The following is a 26,733-nucleotide window of genomic DNA, read 5'->3' on the forward strand; positions in this document are numbered from 1 at the left end:
ATGGGTTTTCTATTATGCAAACTTCTTCAGATCCGCTAAGCAATTCTCCTGAAGAGAGCAGGACTTGAATGTCTAACAGGATAGCTCAGAGGACCACTGGTTTAAGCTGCCCAAGGCACCTGCAGGTAAGATGGTAATGGAAAACACAGGGATAGATGATGAGGGAAGAGCATCATGGGTAAATGGCCACCATAGAGTAGTAATTGAAAGAAAAGAAAAAAAAAACAAGATAAGAAACACACAAGGTTTCTTTCAAGATTAAGAAGCAGTTTTCAGCCGGGCGGTGGTGGCGCACGCCTTTAATCCCAGCACTCGGGAGGCAGAGCCAGGCGGATCTCTGTGAGTTCGAGGCCAGCCTGGGCTACCAAGTGAGTCCCAGGAAAGGCGCAAAGCTACACAGAGAAACCCTGTCTCGAAAAACCAAAAAAAAAAAAAGAAGCAGTTTTCATTTCAAAAGTGAAAGGAAACCACAGCCATGGGAGGACTGTGGAGTGAGCCTCTAAGAACCAACAGGGAAATTATTATGGCAGAAAGGCTGGTGTGGGGTCAGCCTGACTTCTGGGTCACAGTCAGGACTATAACTACTCTCCCAGGCCACACCCCAACCCCATCCTGCCCCCTTAGCATGAGTCCATAGCTCAGTACCTCCACCCATGAACTTCCTTACCTGGGTCCCCAAAGGTCACTAGGTCATTTGGAAGGAAGGGGCTACTCTTACCTCACTTGGACTTGGATCCAGACCCAAACTACTTCACTGTACCTATTCAGATGGACTCGGGACCCAGGTCACACACCTGGAATCATGCCAGCTCTGACCCCTGCCTGACTTCTTGGAGCACTGGCTGCATGCTCTAATACTGAGGACCTCTCAGATTCTGGGTCCAGCTTGGCTTCTAGATTTTGCAAGACCTATACAGGCTGCCCTATCCACTCATATCTGCTGATTCTGTTCTCTGGGTGCTGTTCCTACTGCCTGCTATACTTCATGATTTGTAGACCCTAGGGCTTCAAAAGTCAAGGTCAAATTCTTTGAAAGAGAAGAAGTTTAAGAGCCACTGATTTTAGCTGAAGGATCATACTTGTCTCTGTAGGAGCATATAACGCAGCAGGGGGCTCTGACCTCACACTGTAGTCCAGAAGATAGAGTGCACACCTGTGTGTATTCTGCAGTGAGTGACTCACTGAGCCCCAGCTCTGTGGCCAGTGCCACTTTTAGGAAAGGTTTGGAGACTGCAGCTATGTATTTAGGTCATCCCTCAATATTTTAATGACTCCCGACACGTATCCCGTACTCATCCAAGTTTCCCTTCCCTTCCTCTGCCTCTTTCCTGACTCCCTGCCCTCCCTCCCTGTCCTTCCTTTCCCTTTGCTATGGCAGGGAGCTTTTCCACGCCCTGTCATCTGAAGCAAATCCAGCAAGGAAGCTAACCCTTGCATCTCTAGGTCCTTTGCTCACTAAGAGGCCAGAAAGCAGAAGGAAGGTGGGTACAGTCAAGCTACACCCCTTTGCTAGCTGACTTCAGGTAGGTTCTCTGGGCCTCCTTTTACCTCTTTACCCCATCAGTGAAATGATAACCTCAGAAACTTGCTAAACGGGTGGCATTAAGAAAATGACTCATCTAGATGTCCAACAAATCAGAAGTATTGGCATACTTGTATGAAGTACCAGGCAGAGTAGTTTTAAGTGCATGCACAGCACGGTCTTTGTCAAGGCAAATGGAGCCATAGGCCTAAGACATTCAGAATCCAGCCCTGCTATGGAAGACAGAGATGGAGCTGATTTAGACCACAAGATATCTCCTCTATCATAGGGCGTCCAAGTACCAACTTTGCTGGGGACCAATCCAACAAGCTCCCAGTACAACTGTTTCACTTCCTGCTGTTTGCTTTGGGGCAAATGACTCAACACCTCTGGGCCTCCATTTCCTCCCTTGTAAAACAGAAGCTCTAGGACTGCTCAACCGGCCCAGGCTCCAGTAAGAATAAACAAGATAATGCTTGTAAGGCGATTCGCATGGTGTCCGACCGCTCCGTAAGGGATTCTTGTCAAATGCGTCCCATCTTACACAAGAGACAGTTCTGGAAAAGTTGTGAAACCAAATCCCATTTTCCCACAAAGTGACTTCGTCACTGCAAGGAGGCTTTATCTTTGCCTCCCATCGTCCTTGGAGGGCAGTGACTCTGGACATCTCTGCAACAGGGGCCTGAATCTTCCCCACTTCCATGTCATCTACTCATGCAGCGGAAAAGTAGAGCATGTGGGTGGCACCCATGGTGATTCCTTGCTGCCCCTGTATGTCATGAGTAGGTTTGTTTGTCTTATTAATATGACATCTTGTTCATATTAACGTTCATCTTGCTCTCATCGAAAACGTTCAGTCTATCTGGCCCATCGTCTATCTGAGGAAGACCTCTTGTAGTTATTCCCTCTCTTTCTGACATGGGCAATACCTATATAACTCACGTAATAGTTATACTTCTAGCTGACTTCCATCCTTTCACCAGAATGATCTTTTTGAACTTTTAGGAGTTGATAAACTTAAAATCTAATGTATGACATGAACTGTTTCCTCCAGAAAAAGGAACATGCTCCATACTCAGTTCCACTGATTGGTTAGGTTTGAAGGAGCCCTTGCAGCCTGCCGTGGCACACTGGCAAGGCACCTGATAAACCAGAGTCAAGGCCCATCATAAATAGCCACGTCCCAATCATGGTTATTTAGGAATATATTTGTTCTTACCTTTCCCCAGTAGTTAGACTCCACAGTCTGGCATGGGTAAGTCACCTGGTTCCACCCATCCTTCCATACATTGTCCCGTGTATGCACAAATGGTTCTGATCAAGCTGGTGGGGTGGCTGACCTTTGTCCCTCTTGGCTGTCACCTCATCTTTGTCCCACTGCTTCTCCACTCTCAGGAACACTACCCACAACCATTATTTGTATCCAATTCACAGTGCAGATGGGCATAACCTCCCCCTGTCTGACCAGGGGAAGGGGTGTGAAAGATGGGCAGAGCAGAGGGCCCTGCCCTCAGAGCATACATGCCAGGAGGAGCAAGGAGCTGTAAGCTGCCAGCACAGGAGGTTGTGTTCAAAGCAGGAGCCGAAAGAGTGGCTGGGACCCAGACTGATGGTCAGCCCTGATACTTTCCTCCAGCCTGGTGGGAGATTGGAGAAGTAGAACTAGTGAACTCCCTGGCCCATGAAGTCCCCAGTTACCATCCCAACTGTGGCATTGCCTAGGTACAGTTCAGCCAAATTCAATTACCCTCCAACACTGTTTCATCCACACCCCCTGGGAAACATATGAGAATACAGATTTGGGGTTCAAATTCCAATCCTGTGGGCCCATGTGGGCCCCAGGAATCTACATCCTACCCACGTGTCCAGAAGAATTGGCTATGGCTCCAAGAGATGCTGCTGCCTCTGCTGCTGCACGGCATGGCCACTTACTGCACTGTTCTCTGCTCGGTGAGACTCGGCCTATCGAGAACTTCGCAGTGTCCTCACCGTTTAAACGCATGTCTCCGCAAACCTGCTGGACAGAAAGCTGTTGCTTCTCTGTTAGCAGACGCCCCCAAACAGCATCCACAGCCTCAAGCAAGGGCCTTGACTCATGTTCTCCTTCTGCTGTGATTAACAGAGCCCGCCTTCTACTTTGTGTTGGTTTCTCCTATTGCATTAAGAGCCCCAAAATAGCCAGTTCCCCGTGATTGTGGCTGATTTCTGAGTTGGTAAATGTGGGCTGAGTTCAGATCCTGGCTCAAAGTCGTCTTTCTGTAAAAAAAGAAAATAATATACTGACTTTATGGGGTTGTTGTTGACTACAAAAAATAATAATAACTTATGCAGAGCTCCAAGCACAGTCACACAGCTGTTGAGATCATTTTCCCGTCTCTGGGGGTGAACAATCAGTCTTTTCTTTCATGTGGTTTTTTCAGGAAGCCAAGTACACTGTTTTGATCTTGTAGTGGCTGTTCTGCTCTGTCCTTCTATCTATCCTAGAGGGCTAACCCGAGACTATAGAAAATGTCTAGCTGCAATTCAGATTCCTGTCCCAGTGGCCTTGCAGTAAAACCAGGGTCATTGTGCAGAGCCACTACATCCTCCAATTTGTCTGGCCTTATGGAGGGACTGTAGACAGCTCAGCCACACGCAGTATCCTTCACTGACCAGCTAACCAGCATAGTGGGTGAGTCCAGTCTCTGCCTGAGTACATGGGAGCCACCCAGAGCACATGCTCCACTTGGTGTGGATGCTACAGAGAAAGTACAGGTAAACATCCTTGTCCTGTTCAGCAATCAGCCACCCAGCCAACTACTGGTCCTTCTATCCACCATGCCTCCTCACCTGCACCTGCACCCATGAGTGTGCACACACATGCACGCACATGCACACACACACACACACACACACACACACACACACACACACACGCCTTCCCTCTTACCCCCACAGCTGATGAAGAGGACAGATGCCACTAGACTATAAGGGTGTTCTAGTGGTTTCTGTTGAATTACAAAATTACCTTCCATAATTGCTCTCTACTTTTTAACAAAGACCATCAGTGTAAGATTATTCTTGTTTATTAAATAAGTCTGGTCTCATTTGATTTGGCCAGATTGTGAACATGGGTGCAGCAAGAATGGTAACTGATAACTTGGGGTTTTTTTGAGTTTGCTAAACGGGAAGTTAACTTATGGACTCTGAGGCTGCACTCTGACAAGCTTCGTGTGTGTGTGTGTGTGTGTGTGTGTGTGTGTGTGTGTGTGTGTGTGTGTGTGTGTGTGAGACCTCTCTCTCTCTCTCTACACACACACACACACACACACACACACACACACCCTTAAATATCCAAATAGCCTAAAATTCCTGGGCTACTCAGAAGTGACCTTTGTTATGCGTATACAAAGCCAGGTTCTGGGTTGATTTTCCCAAGAGGGCTCTGTAAGCACTGGCTCTATGAAGTCACCCTTAGCTCCTTGGAACCCCTGGTCATATCTCACACCACATCCTCAAATGTGACCGTCCAGCCAGTCTTATATACCACCAATGTTTCTAATCACGTCCTGTTACAAAGAGAGCTAATTCTTACTGAATGTGCACCCATAACTGGTCCTCCTCCAGTGGAAAACACTCTGAATTATGGACAGATCAGACACAAGGAAAAGGTGGATGTTTCATCAGATAAATGGCCGTAGGTTCTGGATAGCTCAATGCAAAAGGAGAAGGGGTTCCTCCAAAGCAGCGGTAGGTAACGTAATGAGCAATGCCAGTCCTCATCCTCCATCACTCTGCTCAGTCTCGTCATCACTCCTGGCTCTGCTTCCCTGGGGTTAGTGGGATTATGGATACAGTAGCCTCTGTCCTACAAGTCTGGAAGTCCCGATTTGCTCTAGTGGTAGAGCTCACAGTTACTTAAGGACAACAATCAGAAGCCTGGACCCCAGAGAACCTACCACATGGGGCTCTGTCTACCACAGTTCTTTCCATTGGGGCTCTGAGAAATTCCCTTTCTGCTGAAGACAGAGAACTCTGGAAGCCGTTCGTGGCAATGCCTTTCAGAGAAGACTCAGTAAAGCACAAGTTTTCCACATGAGACAGCAGAGTTAAGAGGGTCAAGGACAAAGACCTGATGGGAATTCATTTGCTAGGAAGTCTGGTTACTTCAATGGCGTGGTGGTTGAAAACAGTTTTCAAAGTTATGGCTGATGACATTATCCCAGGCACATCACGAACAACAAGGGTTGTTCTGAACAAGGCTACACATCTGAAGACTTTATGCAGCTTCCAAAATGTCTCCACTAATGCCATTTACCCCCCACATACACCACACAAGAAAAATGAAATATCTTCTTGTATTTGATAATATTTTTCATGCAAGTTAACTCATCAGATAAACGATTGTTGTTACTGTTTTGAGACAAGATCTGACAATATAGCACAGACTGCCCTAATCCTCACTGTATAGTCTAGACTAGCCTCAAATTCATAGCCATCCTCCTGCCTCAGTCTCTCAAATGCTGGGATTACAGGCGGGAACCACCAAGCCTGACTCCTAATGGTCTTTTAGCATGTCTTTTCTTTTTTTTTAACAAGGTGAGAGAAAATATCCTTTAAAATCAAATTAATGTCAGTATTTCATTCAGGATTTGAAATAGATAATCATCTATCACATGCCAGGATTTTGTAGCAAACTAGAAAATTTATAAGTACATTATCTCACATTTTTATGGGATATACTGTTTCACAGCACAACTGCTATGTGGTAAAAAAGCGAATATGTTTCTGGACAGATTCAATCTATAGAGCCTTCCTGTACTGTATAAAAGTGAGGGCCCAAGGGCACAGAAATGTAAGCTTGAGCTTAGTGGCTCGGGTGCCTCAGTAGTTTATCTTACTTAGAAGTGACCTAGGCCCTTAATGAAGATCTGTTGCTTGATTTAATTTAGCATAGATCTAAGGTAGCAGGTTACTAAGGAGATTTTGAAAACTATTTCAACCAACCTACAACATAATTATTATTGGAAAGTCTATTCATAAAATGTTTATCCCGATTACAGTCAGTACACATGTTCATAGTGACTATGCTTTGGTTGTTCATGAAAACTGTATGAGACGTTAAACAGAGCTGTCCATTAATTTAGGTTATTTCCCTCTTAGCTGTTTTTTTTTTAAATAACACATGCATGTTTGGACATATATAGAGAGAGAATGAAAGAACAAAAAGAACATTAAATTCAAAATATTTGTTTGTATCATACTTAATGCATTGCTAGTTTTATGAAACCAGCAATATTAAAATTGTCTTATTTACAAAAAGTTTGCCTAAATTACATGAACTTGGAAAACATTTGAATAAACTCATATGTTTGAGAGTTTTAGGAATGTTTCATTTCTATAAACACAATAGTATGTTCCAAGACCCCCACTGAATTCCTACAAACCAATATACTATTTTTCCTATCTTTGCATGCTTTTATAAAGTTTAATTTGTAAATTAGTCACAGTAAGAGATTAGCAACAATAATAACTAATAATAAAACAGAGCAATTATAAATAAAATTCAGGTAAATGCAGTCTCTAGTCTCCACATACCTCATTGTATTGTGCTGTGATGATGGAAGATTAAAATACAACACCTACATGATGGGATGAACTGAGGTGAACAGCACAGGTTGTTCAACATGTGTTGTAACGTTAGGATACTGTTTACCTCCATGATCCCCAGGACATCATTCTGTATAGCATGATGAAATCTCATGCCTTCCCATTGTCATGCCGAGGATGTGAATCCTCCTTCCATCCAGTGTATCCCATATATGTATGGTACCCACCCACCGGTTACTTTGTGCTCTCAAATCAAGTGTTACAGTATTTGTGCTCAAATAATCCCCAACACAAAATTTATTTTAAAATTCAATGACTTGTTTCTTTCTGGAATTCTTCATTTGATATTTTTAGATTCAGGTTGACTGTCGTTAGCTAAAACTGTAGAAAGTGAACCCACAGACAAAAGGAAACAAGTACACTTTATCTCTAAGTCAGTTTGAATACAGCTGTCTTAGAGGGTTTTATAAGTAAATTTGATAGTACCACCTGGAGGTAAAGGGTACCACATATATATGATGTGCACACCTGAATACGGAAACAGACACAAACTGACACTATAGTTGTGCTTTTTAAGTCTCAACTGTAAGGCGTGCAAACGTAGCATGTAAACGCCTTGGCTTGCACACTCTAGCTGGCCCTCGACTTCGCTCCATTTCCTATTCATTAGGGTTGGTTCCTGACAGATGGAATGAACTAAGGTTATATGCTTAGTACTCAATAGGAAGGCCAGAGCATGCTACCAATATTTACGGAGGAGACCTTCAAGATTGTCTTTTACCCTGATATACAGTTAGTTGCCTATGGTTCTGTCAGGAAGGTCAAGAGTCTAAAGTTCAAGTGACTGTGAGAAGTTGAGGGGCTGAAGTGGGAGGAATGAGGCTGTGGGGTAAACAGAGATGGAGGAAGGAGGGTCTCACAGGGGAACGTATGGCTAGGCTGGGGGAGTCAAGGGGAGATTGAAGGAGTAACAGGAAGAAGAAGACCTCCAAAAGAAGCCATTAAACTTCAAAAGTCTCCTGATCTAATTATGCCAACAAAAGAGGGTGGGGCTAGTGCTGTAGTGGTAAGCCTGGAGCGTAAGGTCGCCCGGCTGGGGTGGGGTCAACCCAGAAGCTCCCCTACTGATACCTCCCAAACCAAGAAGCCCTGGCCTCTCGCTCTAACGGGTCTGCAGTCTGCCCCTGACTCTTAGCACAGCTCCTGGACTCAGTGCCTCACAAAAGAGCCAGAAAGTTCCTGCTCTGGAGTTAGGAATAAATCACCAGAAGAGAATCAAAGGTATTTCCATCCAGAAAGATTTATTTCAAACAAGAACCTTTCGGCCAAAGAAGTTTGGAGTACTACCTTAGCCTGGGAGAGCATTCTCAGAAACTTAAGGATAAATGTATCCTAAATGTGCCACATAGGACTGTCTCCTAGAACTCTGTATTGGATCAGGAGTGGGTCTCTCTGGTCACCCCATCAAAGTAGAAACTTGGGGTGCTAGATGTGAATCTGGGGGCCAGAACTGAATGTAACTCTGAGTTGATAGCTTTTAAAAGAACAGTTATTCAGACAGTTGCTAAAACAGCTAAGAAAAACCTTATTGGGGGCTATTGCAATAGGGCAGGTCCTCTGTCCTTACTTTGACTGTAGTGGAGCCAAGACTGCATCAGGTGAGACACTGGGCTTAGCTCTGAACCGTAGGACACAAAGGGAGTATGTGGGAGTGGCTGTGGGTAGAAAATACTAAGAGAAAGCATCAAATTCTTGCTGAATGAACTTAGGACTCTTCCAGAAGGCGGCCAGAGTGTTTTCATATCAGGAATGGGCAGACAGCATTCTCCTCAGACTTTGCAGGTTTTTTGTTGAAACTGGCCTAGGCAGACCCAAGACTGAGTTTAAGGACATGGCCTAGTACAGAAGTCTTGGAGGACCGTGTCTAAAATTTGGCTAAGGATAGACTGTTCACACCCAGGGAATATTTCTTATGTCCAAAGGGTCCAAGTAATCTAACTGGGCAATGGGAATTCACAGATGTAAAGGACCCAGAGAGGACAGGTCAGATTTCACCATGTCTACCCAAGGGAGTGTGGGTCAAGGCCAGAGAGCAGCTGGACCCATAGGGAGCCTGTCTTACACAACAAATATTCACTTAATGTTAAACAAATTCACAGCTTTGTCTAGGTTGAAGTTCTTTGTTCATTTTTTTTTTAAATTTTCTATGTACAAATGTTCCCTTTAAAAAAATATATTGTCTGTAAGAAGCACAGAGTTAAGCTTCCTCTGCTGGGGGAAGAGGGCTGGTAACAGGAACACTGGGCAGGGAGTCAGGCCTACTCCCAGGGTGACCTTGAATAAGTCACCTCCCCACCCTCCATCCCATTTCCTCACTGTATATAGGCGTTAGAATTCCGGCTCTTCTGGTGTCCCAGGGTGAGGATCAGCTGAGGTGAAAGGTTCTGTGCTGTGGAAGGGGCTGAGAGCAGAGTGGCCTGCTGGGGTCGTAGTAGACACTCCTCACGTGTTTAATGTCCCTCTGCTGGAAGGTCAGCTCTGGGAGGCGGCCAGCGAAGAGGTTTGTTTGTCATCGTAGGGCCAAAGCCGAAGTCCAGGTGGGAAAGGGGGAACAGGGTAGTGCATACCCGTGAAAGGAAGGGAAAGAGGAGGCGAGAGAGGGAATGAGAGAGAAGAAGGAAGAGTGAGGTGGAGAAAGAAGGGGAGCCCACCCACCCCCAGCTGATGTCCCCTCTTCCTTCCAGGGCCCCACCTTAGCCAGGAGCTGACCTAGCCTCCTCCTCCCCTCTGCTAGCAGCCTGCTCTGGTAGTGACAGGCCCAGCCCCACCCCATCCAGGCTTAGCTCAAGCTCCTGGTTGGCACCCTTTCCTCCTGCTGCCCTGAGTGCCACATACAATCTAAGAGGAAGTCAGACCTTGGGCAGAGGGCTAGGACGCTGCTCTCCCTCCCTGCTACCCACACAGCCAGCCAGGCTCAGGGCCTAGCCTTGTCCCTGTGGTTTAGTCCCAGCTCCACAGGGTTCTTCCCTTCACTTCCCCAAGGGCAAACACTCCAGCATCTCTGCTTAATCAGCACCTCCCCTCTGAAGCTCCCTGGCCCCAGACAAGCACCAGCTGGCCCAGGAACAAGAAGTGAGAGGCAGTCTCCAAAGACATTCGGTCCTTCCCTTTGGGGCCACAGTCTCTCACCCTCATCCTCCAACTCCCACAGGACCGGACAGCTAATGGCCAGCCAGCCCCAGGGATCTATTTCTCCGGATAATTGCTGGGTACTTGGAGGAATGGAGGAGTCTGGGGAGCTCGGCAATGACTGGGTCTGCTACCGAAACACAGTGGCCAAAGAGTATACGTCAACAGCTGGCAGATTCTGATAAACGGGGTGGCCACGTGCAGTACTGTGGAAGTGGGGCTCAGACTGTCCATGGCTTCCTCTCTGTTCTTGATGACAAGCAGCAATGGCTTCTTATTTCAAGTTGACATTTAATACACTTGAGTAAGCTCTGGTTGTGGATCAGAGGGCTGGCACAGGATGCTCTCAGAGACCACCGGAACTTCAGAGTCAAAGTCTTGACTTGTTAGCGCAGAACCTTGAGAAGCTACCAAGAGAAAGGCTGGTAGGGCCCTCCGGGTGGCTCTTTGTGGGAAGGGACACAATCATCCCATTGCTCCCACCCCTGGGGCTTCTGTTTGCCTCAAACTTTGATTAAGTACTTGTTGTGCACCTAACAAGCTCAAGTGCAGACTGAAATGCAGTGTGGGGTTTCTTAAGAGAGGAAGAATGGAGACCAACTGCCCATGCTGCCACAGAGATCCACCTCTCTCATTTTGGGTGACCTTGCTTCAGTTTCATAAGTTTTCTCTAACATGGAAAAATGCCATATAAATTTTTTTTTAAAAGATGTTTATTTATTTATTATGTATACAGAAGAGGGTGCCAGATCTCATTACAGATGGTTGTGAGCCACCATGCGGTTGCTGGGAATTGAACTCAGGACCTCTGGAAGAGCAGTCGGTGCTCTTAACCTCTGAGCCATCTCTCCAGCCCTGCCATATAAATTTTTAATAGACTCTGAATCTGAATCTCACTGGGAGTTTTCCTTTTTGTTGTCAAAAGGCTCCTTTTTCTGCCATTCACTTTTTAATCTGGACCTTGATTTCTTCATCTGCAAAGGGATGCAGGTCCTTTTAGGACTGTTCTCAAAGACTATTGTAAAAGCCCAAGTAAGGACCAAGGATGTGACTCGGTGGTAGACCAGTTGTCTAGAATGCAGAGAGCCCTAGGTTTGATCTCTAGCACTACCAAATAATAATAGTAACAACAAGAACAATAATAAGTATAGCTGGTGTAGAACACTATTGAGAAGCTAAAGTGAGCACATTCTGTCTGTGTGTATACCACTTGTCACCACCATAGGTCTGAACCCTCAAAGCTGGTATACTGGGAGCAAATGGCCACTGGAAAGGCAATTGTCATGCTGCGTCTATCTCCAGAGGAGCTCAGTTTCCAAGCACGAGTGACTTGTCAGCAGTGGGGGCAGGCTAGCATTGCAGACCATCGCTAAGTCCTGTATCGGGGATGTGGTAATGCTTTTCAGTCCTTCAGTCCCCTCAAATTGTCTTGGACAAAAAGTCAAGGGTCTAAACAAAGAGAAGTCAGGCCCTGCCACAGCCAGGCCCAGAGCACTGTAGCCAGGACACTTCCTGTTCGCCATCCCCTTGCACTAGTTCTCTCTGGATGAGTAAGTCTGGATGTGGAACATCTGTGCTAGAAGCATCACACTCAGCATCACATCTGTGGCCCTCATCTACAGAGGGTGAGGCTGAGGATCTGGAGAGGCACATGCTATCACCGAGGGTGCGGAACATCCTCAGTGGCACACGGCTTACCCATGGCAAAACCCAGACCAGATCCAGAGCTGTGCTTCCCAAGCTGTGAGTTCTCTCAAACAGCAGCTGTTGCACACAGCAGTCCCGTGCCGACCACATGCCAGGCCTGAGAGATACCAGGTCCTGGCCCTCAGGGAACCTCCATTCTGAAGGAAAAGAATGCAATCAACTGAAGCATCCTGTAAAATAAAGTGTATCAGTGACACGATGCTTGATCAAAGGCTTTGGACAGGGCACAGGGAGGAAGGGGAGCTCCTGGTTTATCTGTGTGGTCTGGAAAGCCCTGTTTGAGGGGGTGACATTTCTGTGAGACCTGAGGTGGAAGAAAGCATTTCAGGTTAGGAAATGAAAGCCAAGGAAAGGGAATGTGACTTGCCTGCCTGTGACAGGAGTATGGGGCAGCAGGGCAGTGGTTTGGAGAGGGCAGCTGGGATTTCAAAGTGTCTTGTGGCCTTCATGCACAGTCCAGAGAGCAATGCAAGTGTCCTGTACATGATCTGATTCTTTTAAATAGTGCTAGTGATTTAACCTGGAGCCTCATACATGTGAGACAAACATTTCACTGTTGACACACCAGGACTGGATTCACGTTTCGATCAGATTCTGTGGACAGTCATGTGTCATGGGGCTAAGGAGCAAGGCAGGGATGGGTCAGAGAGAGAGGCTAAAATGTGTCTGCAGAAGTCATTGTGAGGGTTTGCAGGGAACACTAGGGACCCAAAGCGGTAGCTGGAAGAGATTCGCAATCTGCTGCGGAAATGGACTAGCTGGTGGGTGATTGACTATGGGCAAAGCAGGGGCCACGAAGGAGGAGACAGCAAAGTTGACTTGTCCCCAGCTTGAGTGACACCAGTTCCCTGTGACAAGGGCATTCTCCAGAGCTACAGCCAAGTCCAACCTTCTGTCTAATAATACTTTCTGGGGTCAGTAAGAGCCATTGCCCTCATGTTCAGCAGGTGGAGAAACTGAGGCACGCATGGGCCAAGCCCAGTTCTACAGAAAACAAACAACATACCTAGACACAGATCTGAGACTTGAACTCCAGGGCAGCCCTTGGGCACCAGAGCCTTGAAGACCAAGGTGTGGTGACCAGTTTTATTATGTATCATGCAGTGTGGCCTTGAGCAAGTTCTAAGACCTCTTGGGGCCCCAGTTTCCTCATCAATATGATGGCAAGGCAATAGGAATGCCTGGTGGTATGGATGTGAGGACTGAAAGAGGGCGTAGACCCTTGACAAATGCTCTGTGGCTTCTCCATGGGCCCAGCTCGGGTATGTGTCTTGCGCCTATGTCCGCACATATGGACACTGTGCTCCTGTGTGGCCCACACATAGACGCTGTCTATGTTACCACATCATAGTGACAAGCAGGCCCCACCTGGGGTTCCTATCAGGACAGTAGCTCATTTGATTGTGGGACGTCTGCATGTCCCGAGCCATGCCTGTGACTGAGGTAGGAAGGAGGCCTTGCGTCACTAGATTCTGAGGAGAGATGACTTGAGGGCCAGCAAGAATCAGCGTGCCTGTGAACCCAGCCTCCTTGCCAGCGCTTTGGCTCACCTGACCTGGGATGACGGGACAGGAGTCAAGGGTGGTGGGGCCAGCTGATGGAGGGCAGGAGGGAGAGAACAGAAGAGCTGGGTGAGTAAGAGGGAGGGGACCATGGAGAGCCTGAAGGAGGAAGGAACAGCCTAGAAGGAAATGGGCAATCATAGGTCTAGAGTCTGCCCTGCCCAGAGCCCCTTCCGTGGGTGGTTTGGGAGCCTCCCTATGCCCCTCTGCCTACCAGCCCTCTCTGACTTGCCTTTATTTATGTTCCTGTTCCCAGGAGGCAGCTGGCACAGAGTAAGGCTAAAGGGGTGGTACTCCCCCCCTTTTTTTGCCCAAAGCTATTCCAAAGGGAGTGTCCCAGCAGGGCGCACACAGTGATTAAGAGGGAGGGAGGCATGACACCGGCCGTCCACTACGGGACCCAGCGGGTAGACTGGACATTGGCCAGCTCTCCTCCTGGCTCTTGGCTGTAAATTCAGTGGCCCTGGCACCACCCAGACACTCCTTTCAGAGCTGGCTGGAGTCCTGTGAGGAAGGGCTGCTTGGGACAGGCTGGGCCAGTCACCTCCCCTCTTCTACCCCTCCCCACATCAGCCTTCCTGTATCCCCTTTGCCCACACCCTCCTTGCACACCCTTGCTTCATCTGGCTTTGGAAAAAAAAATGCTCCAAACCTCCCCCTCTCTTCTCCAGAAAGCAGGCCCTACCCTGCACTGAAGCTGTATCCATGAACTGGCTTTACCCCATAGACCCCCCACCTACTGTTTGACCCGCTAAGAGGACCCTCTGAGCCGGGCCAGCTGTCTGCTTGCCCAGGACTCCACCTCCAGTCTTCACTCCCCAACTCTCCTCCCACATACTCTCCTTCTCACAGCTGCATAAACTTCTGGCCTGCCTGTGCACATAAGCCTGTCTTCTAGTCGCCATGGTCCCTTGGCGCTCTGTAGAAGTCACACCCTGTTCCTTAGAGGATGATGTCTTATGCACTTTGCCCCACACTTTCCCATTCCCCCACCAGGTACTTTATCGGTCCAAGATATCTGCCCGAGAGTGGCCCCCATTGCACTGTCCCTTCTACGGCTGCTGAGGCAAACTCCTTGGGTACACACACAACAAGCATTTCTGGATGGGTCCCAGCTCCATTGGGAATCTTGTTTTGGCCCATTTACCTGCCCAGGTCTGAGAATGGAGCACAATTCCCCTGGTTATTTATTTATATAACCAGTGACTATGCAGGCAAACTTGTCGTTCTTTGGTTTTCTTCCGGGAGTATGTTGTTTTAATGATGATAGACTCATTGGATCTTGCAGTTGAGACTAGCTAGCTACTTGCTCTGATGATGTGCCCACTTCGTGCCCTCAACACCCAATTCCTTATTCCACTCTAGCCCCTCTCCGTCACACCGCCTCTGGGTTCTTCTGCTAGTGTTTGGAGAAGCTAACCAGTTCATTCCAGGCTATGTGGGAACCCGTGTCCCAAGCACTCTGGCTTTTATCAGAACTACAGAGAGAACCTTTCTATATGCCTGCCTGGATGGGTTCTGCACAGGACACACTCCAAGAAGACATGAATTTAACATGGATTTCAGGCAGGAGTGACCTGATGACAGTCATATTTTAGAGGGACCATCTTCGGGGGGCGGGGGGGGGGGCGCTCTTCAGCTCACCGCACCAGTGCTAATTCTTTGTGGGTCACTGTTGCTTGGCTGCCGGACATGCTAGGGCTTCTGGCCTGCCTGTGGAAGAGTGACATGGAAGGCCAAGCATCCCAGGGTCTCCTGTGGTTTGTGACACAGGGCACATCTGTTCAACAAGGACTCCCTCCCTGGCTCCTCCCTCATTCCTGAGAACAGCCAGCTGCTCAAGAGTTAATAGCCATTTCCCCCAGGTGACCAGAGAGCTCCCTGAGGAAGGAGCCCTTAGGAGTCAGCCCTTAGGAGCCTCCCAGATGGCAGTTTACAAAAAGGGTGTGGTGTGGCAGGCTGGGGAGAGGGTGCTGGGCCACACCTCTGTGATGGTGGCTGGCCCACCCCAAGTGGGATGGCATTGAGTCAGACTGTGAAGTGAGTGTTTGTTGATGGGGAGAGGAGGTAGTTGGGTGCCCCTTCCTTAGGCCTCATGACCCCACCCAGGCCAGACCCCATGACCCCCTAGGATCTGCAGGTCTATGCTTACCACTGGCACCCCCCCCCCCCCACACACACACTTTTTTTGTGGTTTGAGTGATTGCTATACAGTGTTTGATTTGGTTAAGTTACAATCACGACCCTTTAAGGAGAAAACATATAATTCTAGTAATTTTATTGGGCTCAGGTTTCAGGCAAATGGAAACAAAATTGCCTCTAAAAATAAAACACAGACACAGAGAATTGAATAAAACAATAATAATAAAATGCCTCCCTTGCCTGGAGATAAGTGGTAAGGCTTTTGTGAAATATTAGAGAAGGGGGCGGGGGTGGGCCCGGGAGAAGAGGGGAGGAAAGAAAAACTCCACCGCCGTCCTGGCTTTCATTTCCTTCTGTTTTACCTTCCCCAAAGGGTTGATTTACGTATTCTAAAGAAATGCAGGAAAAGCCACTGGAGCAATTGGTCCTTGTCCCGCGTTTAACAGTACAGGTGGACTAAAGGGGCTGGCTGCCAAATACTTCTGGTTGGAGGGAGGGGTGGGAGTGCTCGCTCCAAACCACTCCTGGAATGGCTTAACTCGCCCAGCGCAAATCAATGACAACCTCTCCCCGGCAGCGGCAGGCTCCCGGAGCAGCGCTGCCGCGTGGACTCCCAGCCTCGGACCCTAGTGGAGCTCAGGATACGGCCCCGGGCAAGAGCGCGACGTCCCCAGGGTGGCCAGGTAGGTCTGCGGAGGCCTTGGCCGGGAATGGGCATGTGATCCGAGCTCCCGGGCGGGCGCAGGGGCTGCGAGGAGGAGGTGGGAGGGAGCCCCGTGGAGAGCCCGGGGGAGCTCGGCAGGCGCCTGGCTCGGCAGGGACCCGGTAGCCCGGGAGGCGCCTCCGGGCACGGAGAGGCTCCTGCCGGTGCTGGCAGGCGCCGCGGCTGAGTCGGTTTCTCACCCTAGTCTTGCTGGATGAGGGTGCGGAGGTGTGGGGGCCCAACCTGGGACAGAACCTGGGGAACTCTGCGGCAACCACCCGTGGCCTCCCTTCCTGGCAGCCTCCTTTGAGACCGCTAAAGGCGGTTGCGGACAAATAAGACCAGTTTAAACTGCACACCCGCGTTCAGGGTGTGTGTGTGGGGGGGGGGGGGGGGAAGCAAGTTGGTCTGTCCGACTATGAGAAGCAAAACTTAAGGAACAAAACCATGGCAGTTTGGCAGAACTCTTGGTCCCCAGACGTGAGCAGAAAAATAAGGGAGATCCACAGATGTCCTTAAGTGCAGCGAAGGAAGTCCTATCAGGGTCCTGGAGCTTGACTCTGGAGCTGAAGGAGTGGAGGAACCTCGGTGTCCTCCATCCATCCTGAGTGGGCAGACGGTGAAAACTCTCTGGTCTAGTGAGTCAAGCTGGGGTCTTGCAGCTCTGGCGGTGTGGCAACCTGGTGCGAGGAGTGCAGGGAAACCTACTGGTAAGTCCTCGTCCCCCCACCTCCCCAATCTTTCTCACTTCGGTCGCCCTTGCAATACCTGAGTCCCCAGGGACTTAGGCGGACGCAAGAGTGGCCCACCACCCAGCCCAGCCCCGCTGGGCGCTTCTCGGTGCAGGTCCTGTAGTCTTCATGCCTCCTGGTGAGGATCCCCAGGCGGCAGACTCTCACCCTGGCTTCTCCTGCCCCGGCCTGTGGCTGCCCGGTGGACAGACAGGCAAGGGGCCCGCTGCCCTCTTGGCGGAGCAGCTGGTCCTGGCTCTGTGCAGTTCCGGTGCTGGCTGGGGTGATGCCACTTCCAACCTCCTTAACTGCGGAATTTAAAAATGTAAAGGCAGCGATCGAAGCAGTGTGGCAGTTTTCTCCAGATTCGATGGGTTTTGGGAGGGGTCGGGAGGATGGGAGTGGATGTGGTGTGGAGGTGCATGAGGGATCGGGGTGAACTTGCAAAGGTTCAAGTTTTAGCTCCACTCCTACCCGTTTTCACTAAGTTCGCAGGGGCCCCCTCTGGATGGAGTTCCAGGAATTAAAAGCAGCCTGGGTACTGCCACCATGACCCCTTAAGGGCCACGGAGAGCTGAGTGGGAAAAGAAAGCCACTCTTTCAAAAAGCTGTTTCTCTCTGATTGGTATGACATTCCTATGGTACTGTCACCCAAGCTCCCCCAAACCACCCCCACCACCCCCCATCCACTCCATTTTACAGGTGAGAAACTGGGTGGGAAACATTCTCCAAAATCACACTGGAGACAGCAGAGGAGTCCAGGGCCCCTTACTCAGAGCATTGGGCATCTGTGCCAACCAGGTCCTAGAGACACCGCCCCCCCACCCCCGGGGAGGTGGCACACTTGGTGTAAGTGGTAGACACGGGGCACACAAGACATTGTGGAGCCCTGCTGAGCGAGGCACGGAGGAGTTCTGGAGTTGGATTCTCCCATCCTCCCCTCCATGGCATAGGATGAGACCATAGATGATCCTTGTGTCGCTCTAAGTGAAACCCAGAGAAGTAAAGGCTCTTCACTGACTGCCCGAGGACTTGGGGAAAGATTTCAAAAAGCAGATGACATGGGGGCCAGGGACTTTAAATAGGAAGACCTAGACAGCCCAGGCCTGCAGGTTGCCAGAGCAGGAGCCTTGGCCTGCCTGGTCAGGTTCAGTGTTGAAGATAAAGCAGAGATTGGAGGCCAAAGGAAGAGGTGGAGCTCAGAGAGACACACTGTGCCAGAGAGCACTCATCCACACTTTCTCTTGTGGACGATTCAGTTCAGCCCCACTGGGTCGGAATCATCAGACCCCCTTCGTAGATGAGGGAACTGAGGCTCACAAGCGTTAAGTGAGCTAGCTGTCCATGAGCCTGAATTCAGAGCTACCCATCGTACCCTCCATCTTTTAGACTCTTAGGCCATAACTGAGGAGATTGTTTCAGTTACAGTACAACATAAAGTAGTATGTAAATGTTACAGATAGAATTAATTTATTTTTTGAAAACTATGTTCTTTTCCAGTCAGACCAATTCAATAGTTATTGTATTGTGTGCTGTATGGCTCTGGGCACTATGATAAATTCTGAGCCGCCCTCAGTAAATGAAATCAGCCAGACCCTGACCTCTGCCAGTGGGAGTCGTAACAGGAATGCCGGGCTCTCACTGGGAATTGGTTGACTAAGTAAGGCCGTGGGTGGGGAGATGTCATGGGAGGCCTGAGGAGAGATGGGAGAAGGCAGGGAGGAAGGTGGTAATAGGCGCCGGACTAACAACTGTCCCCATATTGCGGTCACAGGTACTTGTCTCTGGCCCAAAGAGTGCACACAGCATGATCAGTCCTGTCCTGAATGCCCAGGAAAATGACCAAGCCTCGGCTGTTTGCTGGTTTCAGGCTTAAGGTTGTGGGTTCTGAATTGAGCCTGTAGTTTTGACACAGAAGCAGCAGCCCTGTGCAACTTCTGAGAGGACTGGCCTCTCTCTGGAGCAGTGCCAGGCCGGCTAAGAACACTCCTGACGTACCAGTCACGTTCCGCAGTAGCCAGGGTGGTATATCCCATGCTCTCAGGGCTCACATGCCGTTTTAAGCCCTTGACCTTACCATAAGATAGGAGCTTGCCCACCGTCACAGGACTTGGTAGCTTATTCTAGCCCATCCTGGAGGTTTATGGGCTCAACCAAAAAGATCCCTGTATCAACTGTATTGCCCGACACTCTGCCCTCTTAGTTAGGTGACCGGACATATCTGTCCTAACAGAACGATGTCAGATGGAAGACACAGAAGCCATACATGTTTCAGGATCTGGTCTGTCGACTCTCCTTCCATCTCAAATGGCATGATAACTACCTCTAACGTTAACTGTCACTTCTGGGAGGACCACAAGCTGGTAGATGTCAACCATCGCTCCTGCCTGGCTGGGTGATGCTCTGGGATCTTGCCTCTCTGGAATTCACAGTACTCTAGCCAGGATGATAGTTACTTTTTCTTTCTTCTTCTTTTTCCTAAAGGGGGAAAAAAATCTGAGCTTGAGGTTACTGGATCAGATTGCATTGTTTTGATATCCCACAGTCAGAACACAGGCATTTTCTTCCTAATACCGAGATGGTTGGCTTGATGAGCACAGCTCGCACCCGGCTGGCTGTCCTGTGTTTACAGCAATTACACAGGTGTATAATTGCACAGGGATGTTTGTTGGCTCGGCCTTGCTCAGCCGTGCAGCCCCACAGGTTGGGCCAGAGAGAGGGCTGTTCCGTTTGTTTTCCTTTGGCTGGGAACTGAGGAGATGAATAGAGGGAGGGGAACTGGTTGAGAGATTGTTGCCAAGAGCAATTTGGAGTCTCCTTCGCATTAGTCAGAGAGATGTTTTCCTTTCTGAAGCCACCACATAGCAACTTCCACGAAGGGCTCTGCGTGTGTGTGTGTGTGTGTGTGTGTGTGTGTGTGTGTGTGTGTGTGTGTTAGCTTTTGTTTTGATTTTTAACTTGCTAATCTTCTCATGACTAAGCAAAAAAGAAAACAGAAGAAAAGAGGGGAAAAAAACAGCTTGGAGGATGGAGTGATGAAACCAGCCTTTGATAACATACATCCTACATGTCATTACTTAATAAATCTGAATACTGATCGACCCTGATGTACTATGAAGGAGTGCAATGAGTAATTCCTTTGAAGAGAGAAATGATCGTTGTGGATGACATTTGGGATCGAAGCATGATTTCTGTATCCCTCTGTGGGGCTTGATCCTGGCCTTAGACAAGGACGGATTCTGGTGGCCTTTGTTTTTGCTCCATTTGGAAGGTCCTGGGCCTGGTGTGGATCCAACTGGGATCACCTTCCTATCCTACCCTCACGTGACAGGGATACTCAGGGAGCAGGGGACAGGGAAGGCTGCCCAGCCACAGCCTGCTGGTCCTAGGACAGGAGCCTAGGGACAAACAGTAATCCAGTAGTCAATAAGTGATCCAGCCTCAGAACAATTAGTGCAGAACTACTCTGAGATTCCAAACTTGAAAGGCAGCTTAAGAAGGTGTGCGATCTCTGTGGGCTTTTCCAAGTTACATACAAACTAAATGCAGCCAAACACATGACCCTCCCAGGGCTATCATGTGACTTGCCTTGACCTTCAGCAGTGTCTGTGCTGCTACACATGTGTGGGAACTTACACATGTATGACTCCCACTGATTTTTGTCTATGGAGTCTCTCCATTCTTTTTAAACTTTTTATTATATTGTGTGTGTGTGTGTGTGTGTGTGTGTGTGTGTGTGTGTGTGTGTGTGTATGTGTGTGTGTGTGTGTGTGTGTGTGTGTGTGTTCATGAGGGGGGACACAGATACATATGTTAGAGAGCATACGTGTTGGTAAGATGACAATCTGGGGAGTCAATTCTCTCCTTCTACCATGCAGGTTTCTGGGATCAACCTCAGGCTATCGGGCTGTCAAGAAACCCTCTTACCTGATGAACCATCATGCTGAGTTTCCGACAGATAATTCTACTCAGTGATCTAGAGATACCCAGTTACCCCAGTGATCTCTGTGAAGCTGCTAGTGCAGGTCACTGCAGAAGGGACAGTGGGCCCAGCTCCTGTTGACGCTGGCCTCCCTTTGACGTGAGAGAAGCGCAGCGGAGACCACCTATAGAAGGCAGAATGGAAACAAGAATTTGTACAGAGGATTGCTTTGTTTTAGATTTGGGGGCTGAATTGTGGATGGGTTTGTCTGGTTTTTAAACATTCATCTATTTTATTTTTATGTGTACGACTGTTTTGCCCATATGTGTACCACGTGTGGTTTGGTGCCTGCCGACGTGCAGAAGTCATCAGATCCCCTAGAACTGGAGTTGTAGATGGTTATGAACCACCATGTGAGTCCTGGGAACCAAACCTGAGTCCTCTGTCAGAGCAACAAGTACTCTTAACTGCGGAGCCATCTTCCAGCACGGGTGTTTTTGGTTTTGAGACAGAGGCTCATGTAGCCCATGCTTGTCTCAACTTCCCTACATGGTTGAGGATGTCCTTGAACTCCTGATCCTCCTGTCTCAGCTTTGAAATACCAGGATTACAGATGAGCTTTTGTTTTTTGAATAGTAATTTCATCAAACTGTAGTTCACATACGCACACTTTACTCATTTAAGGTGTACGCTTCACTTATGTATAAAAAGGGGTCCTGCAGCTATTACTATAATCAATTTTAGAGTATTTTTATCACACCAAAAAGAGGTGCTGTACCCATTAGCTGTCACTGCCCACTTCATATGAGTAGTCTACTCTCTGTCTCTCTAGACTTATTTGTTCTGGACATTATTATAGACGGAATGATATCATATGTGATCTTTTGTGATTTCTTTAGTTCATTCAATGCTCTTCAGAGGCATCTACTTGGAGCGTGCTTCAATACTTGATTTCTTTTTCATTGTCAAATGGTATTTCTGCCAGGGATCTATCACATTTTGTTTATCTTCTCTCCAGCTGAAGGATATTTGGATTGTTTTCATGTTCTTATAAAGAAAACTTCTGTGATCATCGGTGTATGAGCTTTTGTGTGGCCCTCAGTTTCATTCTCTTGGGTACATTCCTAGAAGTGGGATTTCTGGTCACATAACAACCCTGTTTAAATATTGGGAAACTTCTGGGCTGTTTTTCATGGCTGTAGTATTGCACATTGCTATCAGCAGTGTAAGACGGCTTCTGTTTCTCCACAACCTCGTCAATACTGCTGTATAATATCGTTCAATTAGTCTTCCTACTTCCTCTGTTCCATCTTGTTTTGTTTTCTGAGATGGGGAGAGTGGTGCTATATAGCCCAGGCTGGCCTTGGCCTCTTTCCTCAAGTCTTGGGATCATAGATGTGTGCCTCCCTCCATTCCTGGAGGCCATCCTATTTACTAAGGGTTTCTTTGTCTAAGGAAGCAACATCCTTAAGTCTGGAGTGGGCTCAGTCACATTTGCCATAGTTATCATGAGAACCATTTGCCCTCTGGGAAGTCCTACTTATCCGAACTCATACCAAGTTTCCCCTCTAAATTTCTATGTAACAATTCTGTAATTTCTGTGTGGCTAGGTGCTCTGTTGTCAGTGGCATCTAAGGTCTGCGATGATATAATTTTTGCGATTGCTAGGATTATGGAAGGGCTAACACTCTTGCAACAGAAGTTACTGGGACCTGTGGTATAGGGGACTCACTTTACTTGAATACTATCAAAGATCACAAATCCTGCCTTTCATCCAAGCATGCTGAGTGCAGGTTGTTAGATATTCTGTGGCTTTGTGAGCCAAACCTCAGCACTAGAAGGGGATTCCAGTAGCTCCCTCGGGGAGTCACTATGTTAGAGCTTGACTAGTGTGGCCCAAGAACAAGCTAGAGCAGGCTTTGTACCTTCAAACCAGGGCTTGGTTCACCAGTCCCCAGACTTGAGCACGTGTTGCTCTCGTCTTGAGAGGCCTGAGAAAGAGGGCAGAAGATGAACCAGTGGCAGCCAGGCTGCAGGTGATGGTGACGAAGTTTAAGGACCCACAGTCTCTTCTGTAGCTCCCTCCACTCTTACAGGTTAGGCTCTTCTTTCTCCAGAGAGCTTCGCACAGCTCACTCAAGTAGAGCGGTTCAGGGCAAGCCTGGCCCAGGACAACATTTAATTCCTGAAAGGAGTTTCTGCCACTTTGAGCAACTCAGAGTCCTTGAATGGAGAGAAGCCTCTGATGTTTAGCTTCAACCATTCCAGGTGTCACATTCTCAGACGACAATTGTTCCAACTTCTTCGAGCAGGAGTTACGAAATGGAACTTACGTGCTCAGAGTCACGCTCTCTGAGGACAGGGACCAGATGACCAGATTATCTACTGTAGCTGCTCTGGCTGGTCTGGGGGCGTAAACAGCTGTGATGTGACAGAATCTGACTTGGTGCCACTTTCTTCTCTGTCCCCTCCCCCATGATATCCTACCCACTTCCTTGGAAAGCCTTAGAATTTTCCCTGCCTTATTTTACTAATAAATCTAATAGCAGCCTAGAGCGCCATTCATTCATTCCTCAACCAACATTTCCCGACCCTGTTCTGTGAAGAGCAAATCAACCAAAGCTCAATTTCTGCCCTCGGATGATGTACCAGCATATTTTAAGCAGAGAGCCGCCATCCTGAGACTGATTCCCACAGGTGCGATTTTAGACATCCCTGACTTAGATGCACGAGAGCCAGGGAGACCGGAATTCCCGGCGGAGGGAAGGCAGCTCTGCCTGTAAACCTGTCTTCAAGCTCCGCTTCCCACCCTTCCTCACTGTGGCTTGGCCCTAGGCAGATTGCTCAAAGAATGCCTCTGCGTGTTGCAATGTGTTAGCCCTTCTGCGTAATTTCGCAGTAAACACTGATGTGCAAACATCTCTGTGCTGAGTTTCCCTGGTGCAAAACTCGGGGTGGTATAGCTGGGTTGTATGGTTGTGCTATTTTTAGCTGTTTGAGAAACCTCCATGCTGATCTCCATAGTGGCTGGACCAGTCTACACTCCATCAGCAGTGCCTAGACATCATTCACTGTTGTTATTTGTTTCCTGGATCTTAGACGTTAAGACTGGGGGTGGGGGAAGGGTAGAATCTTCAAACAGTTTAAATGTGTGTTTCCTAATGGCTAGGATGTTGAACACTTTTAAAAATATGTAACTCCCAGCTGGGTGGTGGTGGCACATGCCTTTAATTCCAACACTCGGGAGGCAGAGGCAGGTGCATCTCTGTGAATTCAAGGCTAGCCTGGTCTACAAGGCAATTTCCAGGACAGCCAGGGCTGTTACACAGAGAAACCCTGTCTTGGAAAAAAATAAAAATAAAAAAATAAAATAAAATTTTATATATATATATATATATATATATATATATATATATATATATATATATATTCTATGTATGAAAGTTGAATTGGCAAAGACTTTTCTCCCATTTTACCAGCTGTCTCTACACTCGGGTGTTATTCCATTTGCTGTATAGATACTTTTTAACTACATGTAACACCATCTATCAATTCTTGGTGTTCCTTCCTCCAGTACCAGGGTCCTTTTCTGCCTGCACCTATATCTTAACACGGTTCCTTTTAGCAGTGTCAACATTTCAGACCTTATATTAAGACACTGATTAATTTTGAGTTGATTTTTTTGTGTAGGGTGAGATATATATTTCTACTCTTTTGCTTATGGATGTCAGGTGTCCCCCCCCCCCCCCACCGCATCCCGCCGCACTATTTGTTGAAGAGGCTTTTTATCTAATGTATATCTTTGATACCGTTATCAAAAGTTTGGTGGCTGGAGCTGTGTAGGCTTATTCCTCAATTCTTGCCCACTGGCTAGGTGTCTACTTCTGTGTCAGAACCATGCTCTCTCTCCCTATGGCTCTGTGGTGTACACTGAAATCAGATATTGCCGTACTGGAAGTTGGAAACGTGGTCCTTTCTGTGCAGGATGGCTGTTGCTATTTAGGGTGTTTTGCATTTTCATAGGTGTTTTAGAACTTTTCCCTAGTTCGATGAAGAATGTTATTGGAATTTTCGTGGGGATTATATTGAATCCGTATATTTGATTATATAGCCCCCCTTTAAAAAAAACCACATTAATTCTGTCATGGAACAGTGTCTTCTTCCACTTTTTTTCTTGATTGTCTTTCGGTTTTAATTGTAAAGGATTTTCATCTCCTTAGGTTTATTTCTAGACATTTTGTTTTATTTTTTGAAACTATTGTGAATGAGACTTTCTTCCTGAATTTCTCAGCATGTTCATTATTGTTACATAGAAAAGTTATTGACCTTCGTGCGATTTTGTATTTGGCGGCTCTGCAAATATTGACCGGATCTAAGTGTTTTCTGGTTGAATCTTTTAGGTTCTTTAAGCACGGGATCGTGTCAACCCCAGTCGGGACCATTTGACTCCTCCCTTCCTGTCCCTAGCCCTTTCTCAGGGCTATCCTGAAAGCCCCAAGTGCCACCTTGAGCAAGGGTGGAGAAAGTGGGCACTCTTGTCTTGTTCCATATTTCAGAGGGAATCTTCCAATTTCCTCCCATTTGCTGTCATGTTGGCTATAGGTTTGTCTTGTGTGGCCTTTCTTATGCTGATCATGTCCCTTCTATTTCTAATTTCTTCAGGGATTTTTTTTTTTTTTTTTTTTTTTTTTTTTGGTTTTTCGAGACAGGGTTTCTCTGTGTAGCTTTGCGCCTTTCCTGGGACTCACTTGGTAACCCAGGCTGGCCTCGAACTCACAGAGATCCGCCTGGCTCTGCCTCCCGAGTGCTGGGATTAAAGGCGTGCGCCGCCACCACCGCCCGGCCTTCTTCAGGGATTTTATCATGAAGGGATGTTGAACTCTGTCAAACGCCTTTTCTGTGTCAATTGCGATGATTGTGATTTCTGTCTTTAAGCCTCCATCCATGCTGTATCATTGCATATGTGTTTCTACACTGATTTGTGTATGTTGAACCACTCTTGCATCCTTGGGGTGAAACCAAGTTGGCCATGATGGATGATCTCCTTAATGCATTCCTGTGTCTACCCAAAGATAAATGGATAATGAAAACGTGGTACCTGTACACAATGGAATTTTATTCAGCCATAAGAAAAATTAAAGGATGACATTTGCAGGAAAATGAGTGGAACTGGGAATTATTGTGTTAAATGAAACAAGCCAGACTCCGAAAGACAAATGCCACATGTTTTCTTTCATTTGTGGAGCACAGATTTTAATTTTTATATTTTCATATAAATATAGGAGAGTGGAGGCTATGAAATTAGAAAGTGGCCCATGAGAGGGGAAGCAGAAGAGCTCTTAGGGGAGAAGCTAAGGCGGGAGGGGGATAGAAACACGGTGGGGGAGCAGAGAGAGAGGACCAATAAGAACAAAGTACGCATGAGACTAGTTTTTAAAGAGTGCTTCTACAGTTCTGATCTCGGCCACCCCAACTCCTCGCTCCCCTGCTGGGCCACGTGGTGGAGGAGGGAAGGAAGAGATCTGTGCTTCAGCCTTGGCTCTCCCCCTGTTACCCTGACTGGACAATTCACAGGACAGCTGTGCTCCGAGGGCTGAAATAATCAGCATTTATTAAAGCTCTTGAAGGGGGGCCTCAGGGAGGAGGTAAAGAAGGGTCGCATTTCT

At 47.8% G+C, this 26,733-nt stretch overlaps 1 protein-coding gene across 3 annotated transcripts in view; it reads left to right on the forward strand.

The window, feature by feature from the left end:
- Positions 1-26,733, forward strand: part of Zbtb7c (zinc finger and BTB domain containing 7C) — a 335,995-nt gene that overhangs the window by 232,808 nt on the left and 76,454 nt on the right. Inside the window, exon 1 of one of the 3 annotated variants that reach the window (XM_052742572.1) lies at positions 15,990-16,394. The exons of the other annotated variants lie outside the window; for them this stretch is intronic. The gene's annotated coding sequence lies outside the window, so the exon portion shown is untranslated. Of the gene's footprint in view, positions 1-15,989; positions 16,395-26,733 lie in introns of those variants that run through there. 3 annotated transcript variants of the gene reach the window in all.

This window comes from Peromyscus californicus, unplaced genomic scaffold, assembly GCF_007827085.1.
Source record: "Peromyscus californicus insignis strain IS unplaced genomic scaffold, ASM782708v3 Scaffold_17__1_contigs__length_78620276, whole genome shotgun sequence".
In the NCBI taxonomy this organism is placed as follows: Eukaryota; Metazoa; Chordata; class Mammalia; order Rodentia; family Cricetidae; genus Peromyscus; species Peromyscus californicus.